Consider the following 13,001-nt stretch of genomic DNA (forward strand, 5'->3'; position numbering starts at 1 on the left):
GAAGTATTTCATAATTGTAAAGTTGCATTTCATAGGGAAGAAGTGGTATAAATTAATCGCATGCGAACACTAATAAATAAATTGTAGACAAGAGAAAACAAGTTGGTTGAGCAATTCTAAAATTCAATTTACTTTCACTGTACCCGTGGAAATGATATTCAAATCGTTTACGCAGTTCTGGTTCAAGATGTTTTCCTTTTAATTCAGTGTTAAAGGTAAACTTTCTACATTGCTATCTGTGATTGATATTTTGAAGTCTGTCCTTTTTCATCTGACTGCCAACGAAAGGTTGGACAATATTGTTTTGGATATACGCATGGCCAGATCTTAGATGCAACTTGCAGCCTAAATAACTTTTTCAAATGGGATTAGATAGATTCGTTTCAAATATCAGAGGACTGTAAGGAATGCAGTAATGCTAGCAGATTAAAAATCTGGGCATAAAACTTTGAATTATGTGTATTCTAATTGGACTTTCATTGATAATATGCTTATTTAGATTATTAAATATAATGCAAAACTATCATTTAAATAATGCTAGTATTCTCCCCGTCCATCTAATAGACTTAGTGTGAAGACAGACATAATAATGGAAGTGTAGTCAGTACACTGAGGATTTTATTTGATACTTTTTTATGGCATAATATAAAGCTATGCTTAAAAATGGTTTATGTTAAATCATCATTTGAAAGCAGCGTACCATAATATACCTTGTGTAAGTAAAAACAAAACAGAATGGAAGTTTATTCCTTTTGAGAGCGAAATACAAACAAAAAGTACTAGGAATTCTTTGTAAGACATTAGAAAAGTTCCAAGAACGGAAACTGTTTAAAAAGATATCACATTAAGCGTGAAACAAATCCTTCTACGATCCCTTTTAAAGCACGAGAAAGTATCACTATTCCAGTCCAAAATATTCTAAATGCATCGACAGGGTATTTCTGTTCTAAAAAAAGGAAACGTCTTCTTTTGAAGTGTTTTAATGAGAAACAATTTTCGAAGATATATTAATATTTTCCTTGACAGTCAAATAAATTTTAAAAATAGTAGTATAGATTTGGTTAATTATAATACTTTCATCGTCCAATATTGATGGCATGTCTTAAAACGGTGTGAGATTAATTTGTTCAATTATTAAGACCAAATAATACGGCAAATTATACCTACTGTCAATTAGTAATTGTTTATGGCGCTGTCTCTTTTCATTAATTTCATTTAATGGAGATAAATTTTTAGTTTTTTTTTTAAACTCGAGAAAGTACTTATTCTACAAATAAATTTTATTCTTATTTTATAACAAACACCAGTTGAAGCTGGATCTACCGTTTCGCAGTACTCGTCACGGATGAAGAATATCAGAAGCGATGCTCCACTTGCCATTGTGTCCATTTCACAGTCGTATTTATTATAAATGTCCATTTATTTGCATTATGCTTTGTGCATTACGAGTATTATTCACTGTGCAACATGTGCGTAACATACGTAACGTGTTACCTGTTAATATGCAATTAATGAATCGGTAACATATTATCACAAGTTTTCTTGATTGCGCCGATTCGATATACGAGTACGGTCAAGAAATGCGGTTTTGATTACAGTTTCAGTTACGCACTGTTGATATATTAACTTGTGGAAACTCAACCGAACGTGTAGGTGAGAGTATACTTTTTATTGTAACATAAAAATTAATTTGTCATTATATTTATATTATTATAGGAAATATTAAATTCTTTTAATTAAACGTCCGTGAAACATTTTACAAGCTAACGTATAGGTGAACATTTAGGACGTATTCCAAGCTGGGAAGTAAATCTAACCTTGACCTAAAACGCCGATTATGAAATAAATGGAACTGAGACTAGTTTCCTTATCAATAAAACAACCTGTTTTGTTCTAACCGCATTTGTACCGGATTCCTTTTTAACCACTAAAAGTTGACAAATTTTAATTTATGAACCTTAAAACACTATTTTACTGAATGACATGTTTCATTTTTATATCTATTGACAATATTGAAATTTTTAATTTAGTATAAGTTTTAATGTATTTATAAATTGATATGGTAATTGAAAAGAAACATCGCAAAAAATCTGCTAGGTCTAAGAAGAGTTTTTTAAACGTTTCATGATAAATATATAAATAAAAAAAAAAATAAAAAAAAACCATGAAATCTTTAGTAAAATACAGAAAAAGTTAATAGACACATAAATCTTATTTTTTATTTTCTGTATATAGAAATCGACAACAAATTCTCAACAAAATCTGAGAACGCGACCTTCAAATAAATGAAATCAGACTAACAAAAAATGTAAACAAATACATAGAGCATTACCATAATAAACCCATAACATTATAAAATACGAGCAAAACATGTTTACGGACCGAGACATTTTACGGCAGCTTTTGGTAATGATAGCCATGTCTATATACAAACTGTAACCAATTTGGATTCTGTACGTAAAATATGTATAAAAATAAACTGACGTGACCATTAAACAAACTGACGTTGTCCATAGCGGAGGTATAGCAGATTGTTTGGGTTATTTACCTTTGCGTGTACCATGCGTAAACCTTATGAATTTTAATTTAATTTTTTACTGGGTCAATACATACTACTAATTTTATTTTAGGGAATTAATATTTAATTAATACTTAAGGAGAAACTATTCTGCTGTGTACAAGAAAATGAAATGAATTAAGACATGGATATCCATTTCTTTATTTCATAATTATGGAAAACAAATATTATAAAGAATAATACATTATGTACAAATTATAAGTAAAATAAAACTGTGTTGAATATACGTTAAAGCCAGACGTAAGTCCTCAAAGATTTTAAAACATTGAAGTTATGTTAAATAAGTCCAAGCTAGTGACTGGCTCGTCAAGGCAGTCAATATTACTTTTTGAAGCTACAATTAAGAAATGTATCCTTTGTGAAATATGCAAAGTATTTATTGTTTGAGAAGGAATGTTTTAATATAAATCCCAAACACTGCTGTTTATTCACATAAACTTTAGGATTGTTATATTAAATGTGTACTAAAATACTTTGTTTTTCTTGTTATTAGCTACAGGGCAATAATTTGAATCTATCTGTAATAATTTTACAGACAGATTACATTGCAATAATTTACTAATTGCAATTTAACACTGATCTAATAATAATTCACCGTTTTCATATTGATATGGGAATTTGCACTACATTTTGTATTTTTTTTTATATTAAAATGTATTTATATACTTAAACTGTAGTGCACAATTGTATAAGTGTACATATGACGGACTTAACACCTAATGACATTCTCTACCAGTCAACCATAAGGTAAGCAGAAAATTAAGTAGGTGGTGCATTTTTACTAAAATAAGTATAAATAATGTTACTAATACATATACAGAAATAAATATTTAGGCTTTAAACAAACAGAATCGTGAACAAGAGATAGTTACTGTAAAAAAAAATAATTAGTTATGGTTTACCAAATACATTTTAGGTAAGTGGAGTAATCTACATATAATATACATTTTTACTAACGTTTATTTCAAGTGTATACCTCTATTGAGTAATATAATATGGTAATCTCGTTCAATTATATTTGACGAATTGCTAAATTTCATGTTTTTAAATCCAGATGTTTTTGCTGTGGGTTTGATAATACTGTGCTATATTTGTCTTTATAGAGATTACATTACATTTATTACATTTCGCAAAGGAAGTTATTATGTAGCCAGCATTCTTTTGTATATAATGTTAATTTAAAGTTTGTTTATTCTTATTAGATAAAGTTTATTCGCGTTTAATCTCAAATTATTTTATCACGACTGGACTGACTGCTTTTTTGTATTTACTCTAAAAACCTGCTTGTCGTTTCATTACTTGTTCGGAATTTATTGAATGAACCTGGAACTAATAATGGAATATGGAATTTCACTAGGCAGATAGATAAATGAACTAACTGACCCGAAATTATTCTCATCTCACTTTGTGCTGGTATCTCGCCGGCGAGGCGAGTATTCTTTTTTTTTTAAATAGCCTGTTCAACTAAATTATCGTAGGGGTGGGAGAGAGATTGTTAATAATAGAGTCCAACAGTTCCATTGCTAGCAATAATAACTCTATCAGGAAGACTATCACGCGATTCTCCTTGGATATTATCGTGATTGAATGTTGTAGAATTCGTTACGATGGACATATATCAATAGCGTAGGAGGGGTTACTATTCCATTTTCACCCAACAAAAAAAATATAATGTATAACTCCGAACTTCAATTTCTCACTATGGGCTAATCGACCTGCCTTTTTATCCTCATCTATCATCCCTTACTGGTGCCCCACCGCAGCGTATACCATTAGCAAAGACGGGGTTACCATTACATTATCATTAAAAACCTACGTACTTTAATTCAGGATTAGATATGTACATTGTTATCGTTCAAAGGTTAGTTACAACTCTATTTAACATATTCCCAAATTCACAAACCATAAATCACGAGTGCGGTCGTGTTTAGCGTGTTCTATTTTTGGCGGTGACATACTGAGGAGCGTTTGTTTATGTTCAGATCCATTTAGAGTGGTTTAAAGGTGGAACGAGTGTGAATTTTATCTTCTATTTAGGTATACAGGTATTTCAGGTTTTTTATACTATTATAGAGGCAAACAAGCATACGGTTGGTCTGTTGGTATACTGTTTACCATCAGACAAGCCGTACGTATGTTATCGAAGCCTATAGACGCCAGGGATATCATGCGCGCGTTGCCAACCCTTTAAAAAGTGTATTGTTCTTTTCGAAGAACTTCATGCTGTAATCTATAGGCAGTATTTCTTGCAAATGCTGTCTATGACTTTATTGATTAATCAATTTCTAATCAATCTTTTAATGCAGAATATAATTTAAAGATAGCTTGTATACACTAACAGCGTTCTGCAAAATAAATAATAATACTTATATATAATTTAGGTATTGGTATTATTACAACATTGAACTTGGATGTTAGCATATGGTGTGTTTATATATTATTAAACATATGTATAATAATATTATTCTGTTTACATTAAAACTTATAGCAGCTGCTTGCAAAACGCTGCGGTGGAATTTCGATTCCTTATCTATATTTTAATGATAAGAAAACGGCGTACACTTTATCAATAAAACTAGCTGTGCTCGTGTTGCTTAACAAATACACGATAACAGATCGATTGATTGTGAAAAAAAAAAATTACATAAAATAATTTAATTTCAAGATCATAAATAATTCGTCAAAAATTATTGACTTAAACGTTAATGTTTTTGTCTATTATTTACAAAGCAGAGTCATCATCATATCAGCCGTTAATTGTTCACTCCTGAACACAAACAAGCCTTACCCACAAGGCGGGTTTTGATAATAGTTGCTTACACTTGACAGCCGGATTGGCAATTAAGCTTTGGTGATGTTTTAGGAGAGGCGCTGCTCCCCATCTCTCATTCAAAGCAATGAAAGAGCAATTACGTTTATTGTAATATTTGTAAAATATACTTTATTCTAATATATTGCCAATTTTAACACGATGTAATTTGATATTCGTAATTTGTAACAAGACCCCCTCATACCTATACCAAACTTATCTGTATAATTCTATATAATCCTTACTAATATTATAATGTAAAAGTGAGTTTGTTTGTTACTTTATAGTGTCTTAACGGCTTAACCAATCACTATGAAATTTGATACACACACACACACACTTTATAAGATGGAGAAGGATATAGGTTATTTTTAATTCCAGTTTAGTAAATATATCACGGTCACGTAGACAAGTCGCGGGTAAAAGCTTGTTTATTTCCTAAAATGGTGTTTTGATTCATTTGTTTACTTTGGTAAGAGGAGACTAAAGAGTTGACATAAGATTTCTATTGACAATCCTTCCAACGAAATTCGTAGAAATATTACTTGTAGATATCCCCCTGAATTCTAATTGTTAGATGCCTTCAAGTGGATTATGCATTATCATAAAAAATAATACTACAAGTAATAAAATGTAATGTACGATGAAGTTATCTAGGCATGCATAATTAATGCACATTACATAGAAACACAGTAGTAACAATAATATGTTTAGGTATAATGTCAATGCAACGTGACCAGTCACGTGTGTAGTGGCATGCCACGACTAGTTTATTTGTTGTGTAAGAAATATCTTTAATTGTAGTAATAATTCTGAAAGCAATTAGTAAGGGATATTTTTATATGTATAAATTAAAATTAAACGTTATTGGCTGGCATCAATTTAGAATTTTCATAAAGAAATATGAATATATTTGTAACTTTTGAACAGATATTTGATGACATACCTAAATTGATTCTGATTGTTACAACAATAAGCCGTGTGCTCCTGGTATAGAATGAGCCACCCCTTCTAAGGACTAGATTAAAAGAATTTAACGGTGGAGAGATGGGCAGCAGCGTTCCTCTTAAAACATCTCCTAAGCCTAACTGCGGATGCCAACCCGCATGCCAAGCGTGGCAACTACTGGCAAAACCTTCCAAGGGGGTGTTCTATCATATATATATATATATATATATATATATATATATATAGCAGTGATCCATTAACGGCTGATATGACGAAACAGATTTATTAATTAAGCTTTAAATAATAGACTCGGTTTTAGATTTTAGAGGAGGCAACCACTTTTAAATGGTAAATCAAAATACCTTATGCCAGATTTCAGTTGTATCTTCAAGTATACAACTGTAAAAATTACATTCAATTCAGTGTGGTAGTTTCTGTATGATGCTGCAACAAACATATAGATAGACAAAAATACTTAGGATGAATGATTTATTTTCTGATTTTAGTTCTAGTTGTTTTTATGACACCAGTAGCGCCATCTATGTTTTTATTTACACAATAAAATATAAATTATAATGCCATCTAGTGAATACGTCAGAAAGTTATAAGTATTATTAGAGATACAGTATAATACAGCAAACTGAGATATTAGTAATACAAATTTTAAAAGTAACTACTAGATGGCGTTAATGCAATATTGGTATTGTAATGAAAAATTATGCACATAAAAATATAATTCATAATTTTTCAATAAATATAAAATTACTATTGTACTCTTAAATGTAAATATTTTAGAAATCTATAGAAGTACGATACAAACATAGACCGAAATATAATTATTTTAATATGTTTAGCGTCAAAAATATATTTATTTATTATTATTTAATGTAAAAAAAAAAATAATAAGAAAAATTGTTAAATAAATTATAAATGGTGTTTACTTTGGATTATACCATTTTATTATTTTTAGTTTACTGAGACAAACTTAGAAATTATATAATATGTAAAGTATAATAAAAATTAAAGTAAATTAGATAATTCTTATAATAATTTAAGTATGTGATATTTTGAGGCAAGTATATTGCAAAATTATATAAAATAAAAAAACAAAAAAGTTAGGCCGCCCGAACAGGGACTTGAACCCTGGACCCTTGGATTAAAAGTCCAATGCTCTACCGACTGAGCTATCCGGGCTCATGTCGGAGTGGACGTAAAAGACGTATACTCTCGGATAACTACTATTTTGTATTAAATAAAGATTTCATTAATAATTTTAAAATTGCATCATTTTGCGACAATACCTTAATTGTAAATATCCATTGCTTTTATTGTACTCGGCATCTTCACAAATAGATATTTAAATTAATATTTTTTTAATATTTATTAATAGTGAAGTATCATTTAATATTCAAAAATAGGAAAATTAATTGGATTAATTTATAGGTACCTAGGCATTCGTTCCTACGATTTGATTTTTAATATACCTAAATAGTTTTAGACGATGTTTCTTCATACAGATGCTATTCGATCATAGATGGCGCTGTGCATAGATGTATTTAAAAAGATTTTTTGTTCAAGAACAAGCTATATAACATAACGTAGCCATTCTAAATAGGCAAAAATTATTTGTTATTTTCATTATGCGTAAAGAAAATGCCCTTATTTTGACATTGAGTGGTATATTAATCGAAAAATAAATAAACAGCAGTGCAAATTGAATCTATGTAATAAAAGTTTGACGTTGAATTATAAATTAATACTTCTTAAATAATAGTGGATTTAAGTAGTGATAATTATTCGAGTAGAAATGAAATGGGAATAGAGAGGTTTAATATCGAGATTACAGAAAATTTTGTTGGTAAGTAAATAATAATTATATAAAAAATTAATACTTGCCAATCACTTTCTGACAACATTCACAAAACAAGTAAAAAACACAAATAGCCTTGCTATGAGACCTGGAATTGAAAACCGTTGAGGACGATCTGCTGCTTCCGATGACTTCAGCAAGAGCACAGTAATAGCGCTATGCACCAAAGTAACATTCAACACATGTTTCCGTCGCTAGATGGCACTACTATTCTTAATAAATTAAATCCCTCTTGGGTTGGTAACTCATCATTGGAGTAAAAACAGGAGAAATACCATCGTATGTCCTAAATAATTTTGATTTCAAATTTAAATAATGTTGCCTGCTTATTTACACAATAAGTAGGTTTTGATTGACCTTTTGGTTGACGTAAACACATAATTAAATCAATCATATAATTTTTACATATTTTTTGTAATAATAAAATATTATTTGTTTTCGAGATGATTTCTATAGCAATATTCCAGTTTTGTGCTTCGCTTATTACAGTACAAAACTTAATTTCTATTTTTGTAATCAGATTTACGAAACAAAACATACGTCATCATCATCATCGGTTGTCTCTAGACCCGCCAGATAGTGTAGACGGGCGAGATAGGAGCCTCAGGGCTTACTCCTTTACCCCAGCTTCAACTCCGGAAACTACTACCTCCGGGTCCCGTGGTTTAAATCCGACATACACTAGGTGTTACTGTGTATGTTGGCGTGGCGTTTTGAAAACATATGTTGAATAGTACCAAGGAATACAAAATTCAAAACTTTTTATAATCCAAAAATTCTATAGTATGTACTACAGAATTCTTCGAACATCTAATATTAGAAATAGAACGACTTAATTTAAAAAAAATAAAAGAAGCTATTTAATTTAGTAGAAAGATTATAAAGTTTTCTTTTAATTTAATTTTAGGCATACACCTATTTAAGTATTTACTGTATATTTCAAACGTTATGTGTGCATGCGTGTGTGTAAACATAAGCATTAATAATCTTCATAATCATTCTAGATAGTTCTTTTATCTGGCTATTTTTAAACGCGAAAAATAATAAAAAAAAAAGAACAATTCACTAGAGGAACAAACAAACCTGCTCACAATTTAGCGTTGGCGCTTGTAATTTTTTTGTCGTTAAAAAAATTAACGTGTTTCGTGTTATAATTATTCGATAAGTATGTCGAATTGGGAAAATGCTGTTATTGCAATCGAGTTGCAACCTTGAATGGAAAAAAAAAAATAGATTGACGCATCAGTCGTAGTAAGGTCTGTTTAAATGTAATGCAATAAATACTAAATAGTAAAATATGTACCCACAGTAAGTACACTAAGTAATATGTAAGGAGACATTTTCCCTAATGGGGTAGACAGAACTCGTTATTGTTAAGTAATTGATAGGTGCTATTATTTTAGTTTGTCTTTTTTTAAACGACTCCAAAAAGTTTTTCAATTCCAGTATATTTTCCTAAAACTTTCATCTTTTTTATTATTATTACACTGCAGATTTTATAATCATTATTTTTAATATAAAGCGATTATTCTCTTATAATATTTCAGTTTATTAACTTATTTTAAAGTAGAAGATTTTCAATTTGTTGTATTTTTTTTATGTTGCCTACTTCTTAACTCCATCATTTATAAACCGATTTGCTACATTCTTTTTTTGTTATCTATTGAATTTTAGCAAATCCTGACAGGATTTATTTTTAGATTTGTTCAATAGAAATTTTATCAAAATCAGTTAACTAGTTTAGTTTTTAAATTAAAATAACTGGTTTTACCACAATTTAAATCGGTTTTTCTTTTTTTGCAGAATACAATCTTAAACTATTTCTCCTTTTTTAAACGACTTTAAAAGAACAGAGATTCTCAATACCAATGAATATTTTATAATCTTTTAAATTGAATAAACGTTTAGTCCCGTGTAGATCCCATACCTACGTATGTTGTGCTATGGTCGTGTTTAACCCCATTTGGTAACCTGATTCAATAAATACCTATACAAATTCTGAATTGCAAACGTGACAGATTGACATACTTATATAGATAGGAAACAGACCTTACTAGAGTGATGATGTCATAATGTAGAATTTGATTGTGTATTAAAACGACGCTTGCCGACAAACCTCATTGTTCAAACAAATCGTGCCAAATCAGTGGTATCATTAACTGATTTACATCATAGTGAGTTTGCTTAGATGGACGAGTTGATCGATTAGACTGGATAAGTAATATTTATATTTGACATGTAATTTGGGTCAACTTAAAAAAAAAAAGTTTATAGATGTAATAGAACGATACCAATCTGTTAAAAAATCTCTTCAATAATACCTCAATAACACCTTTATGTGTTATACTTAATTTTAACAAATACATTAATTAACTTCATCGTTTGACATATAAACATTATGTCAGTCCTATAAATCAGTGGGAAGCATTTCTCCGAGATGTGTCATTCATTACTAAAACAAATCGTCACCCGGTCGGAACGGTTAGTCGATAAGCGTCATTTTATCGGCGCGTGTGACTCACGGTGGCGTGCGTCGCTCAGTGTCATAGTACCTGTAACAGACGAAAAGTTGGTCAGTTTCACTTAGCACAGTGTTTCTCAATGTTATCCTTATTAACATTATAAACTAGCTCTGTTCTGCGCGCTACTTAGTGTACTTTTTTTTACTTTTTTACGCCATCTATTGTCGAGTAGAGTACTTCTCTATGTTAAATTAAGAAATAAAAATAAAAGTAGTTAGAAGGTAATTTTTTAAAGTTTTAAACATAACATATTGGCCAGTATTGTGAAAAAAAAAACAAATAGTTTTTATTCCGATCAATTAATATACGTATGTACCGATCACGCGGCGAAGTCACGGGTAGAACAAGTTTTAAAATAAATGTGTTTACCTACTATCAAAAGATTTTATGTACTTAGTATGATGTAGTGGTTGTTACATTGCTACGCAAGTTATGAAATTGCTCAATTACGTTTGACTTACAGTGATCAATAATCTAGACATTAAAGTTAGCTTTGATAATGACTTTATAACATCTATTAAGGTAAAATATATATATATATAATTGTGGTATTTTTTTAAGTACTGTTAGCGTTATGATAAAACACATGGATGTAATAGCCTAGGAGGACCTAGACTAACCTATTACGATTGGATACTGTGTTATTTTTGGAGGAAGGGTCAAGCAAGCAAGAGATGTATGGGTTAGAGGTCTTTAGCATTTGATTCTCTGTCTACACGGCAAGGGACTTGGGGTGAAGATAGACAGTCGCCTAAGAACTTATTGACTTTACTATTGAACATAGGTCTCTCATGAAGATATTACCAAGTTGGCGGCTTTGTATAAAGTTTTATTTAGATTTTTCACACTTACACAATAGTGAATTGTGCTTTATTATTCCCTTAGTCACATATTATGATATCCTGGGATGAAAAGACTTACATAAGTTTGTAATTAGATTATCAGGAATAAAACATTGAAAACCGTTTTCAATTTTAATTCAAGTCTGCATTTAAGTTTGCCTTAAATAAAAGAACAAATTCGGTGCAGTAAATTTTACGTGATACTACATAAACACATACAGATGGATACAAGAAATTTATAAAAATAATTGTTTTGGCTTTTATTGCTCCTAATAAATCCTCTTACATATTTTTTTTCTTAAATACTTCCTATAGAGCCACCGTCCAGTTACAATTTTATTATATTAATTAGTAAGATAAGATGAGAAAAATATACTTTATAAAATTTTATACAAAATATTGTGACAATCGCCGCGTTCTACATATCATCGGTAGTTTGGGAACCAGTGATTTATCGGGATTTAGCAAACGGTATGCCGTTATGAATTCACCGACGCAACAAACTATGTATGTACATGAACACATTTGCTTTATTTTTAACCAACTTCGAAAAGGAGAAGCTCCCCTAATCGACTATATTTTTTGTCCTTGTATAATATTTACTTATTAATTTATTCTTTATTGAGCACAAGCACAAAATGGACTTAATGCTATAATAGCATTCTCTACCAGTCAAACTTTAGCAAAATAGAAATATAATATTATCGCCACTTATGAACCGACTGTATGCCATTTAATAAAGAAAGTGTCTTTTGATGTTCAAAACATCAAAAATAGTAACCTATTTTAATTTTCGATTACTTTTATACTTAAACAAATTACCTAGCTATTAAACAAAAATTCAGCTAAATTACAAGTTTTGTGCAAGCTAGATATGTTGCCATAATGATGACGATGAAATGTAAATTGTAGAAATTTTTATAAATTTTTAAAAGCATATTTGTATTGAATATATACAACACATAGACGATACCTTGTATCTGTGAAAAGTTGTCTGTCAGAGATTGCCTTAGCGATAAGACCGCCTTTCGTATTTTTATGTTTATATTTTGATCTGTAATTCATCTTACTTAAATTTTCTAATCCCTATTGTTATGTATTAGGTGCAATAAAGAGTTAAGAAATCTAATCGGACGAACGTGAATAAACGCTGAATAAGGCGAGATAACGTTGATTTGACGTTTATTCGATTCCACGGCGTCAAAACTTACCCCGCTGATTTTATTCTCACCTATTATCACTCACGAGTTCCTTGCCGAAATCACAGGCGGTGTACCATTTCATCGTCACCCATTAAAAAATCATAGATTCCCCATTTTGTGGACAATCGCCATCTCAATTAATAAGAATCCCCTTCCCTTGATAAATCGAGGATATCAAAACCCACTGAGGAGCGGTATCGCTCTTGTCATGCCCATGTCCATGTCTTCTT

At 30.2% G+C, this 13,001-nt stretch overlaps 1 protein-coding gene and 1 non-coding gene across 4 annotated transcripts in view; both read right to left on the minus strand.

The window, feature by feature from the left end:
* LOC113518030 (protein bunched, class 2/F/G isoform-like) overlaps positions 1-13,001 on the minus strand; it is a 190,386-nt gene that overhangs the window by 119,542 nt on the left and 57,843 nt on the right. The window lies entirely within an intron of this gene.
* On the minus strand, positions 7,457-7,529 carry Trnak-uuu (transfer RNA lysine (anticodon UUU)). Its single transcript has one exon. It is a non-coding gene; the product is annotated as a tRNA-Lys (tRNA).

Source organism: Galleria mellonella, unplaced genomic scaffold (genome assembly GCF_026898425.1).
Source record: "Galleria mellonella isolate WM207_F2 unplaced genomic scaffold, CSIRO_AGI_GalMel_v1 utg171, whole genome shotgun sequence".
NCBI classification, from domain to species: domain Eukaryota; kingdom Metazoa; phylum Arthropoda; class Insecta; order Lepidoptera; family Pyralidae; genus Galleria; species Galleria mellonella.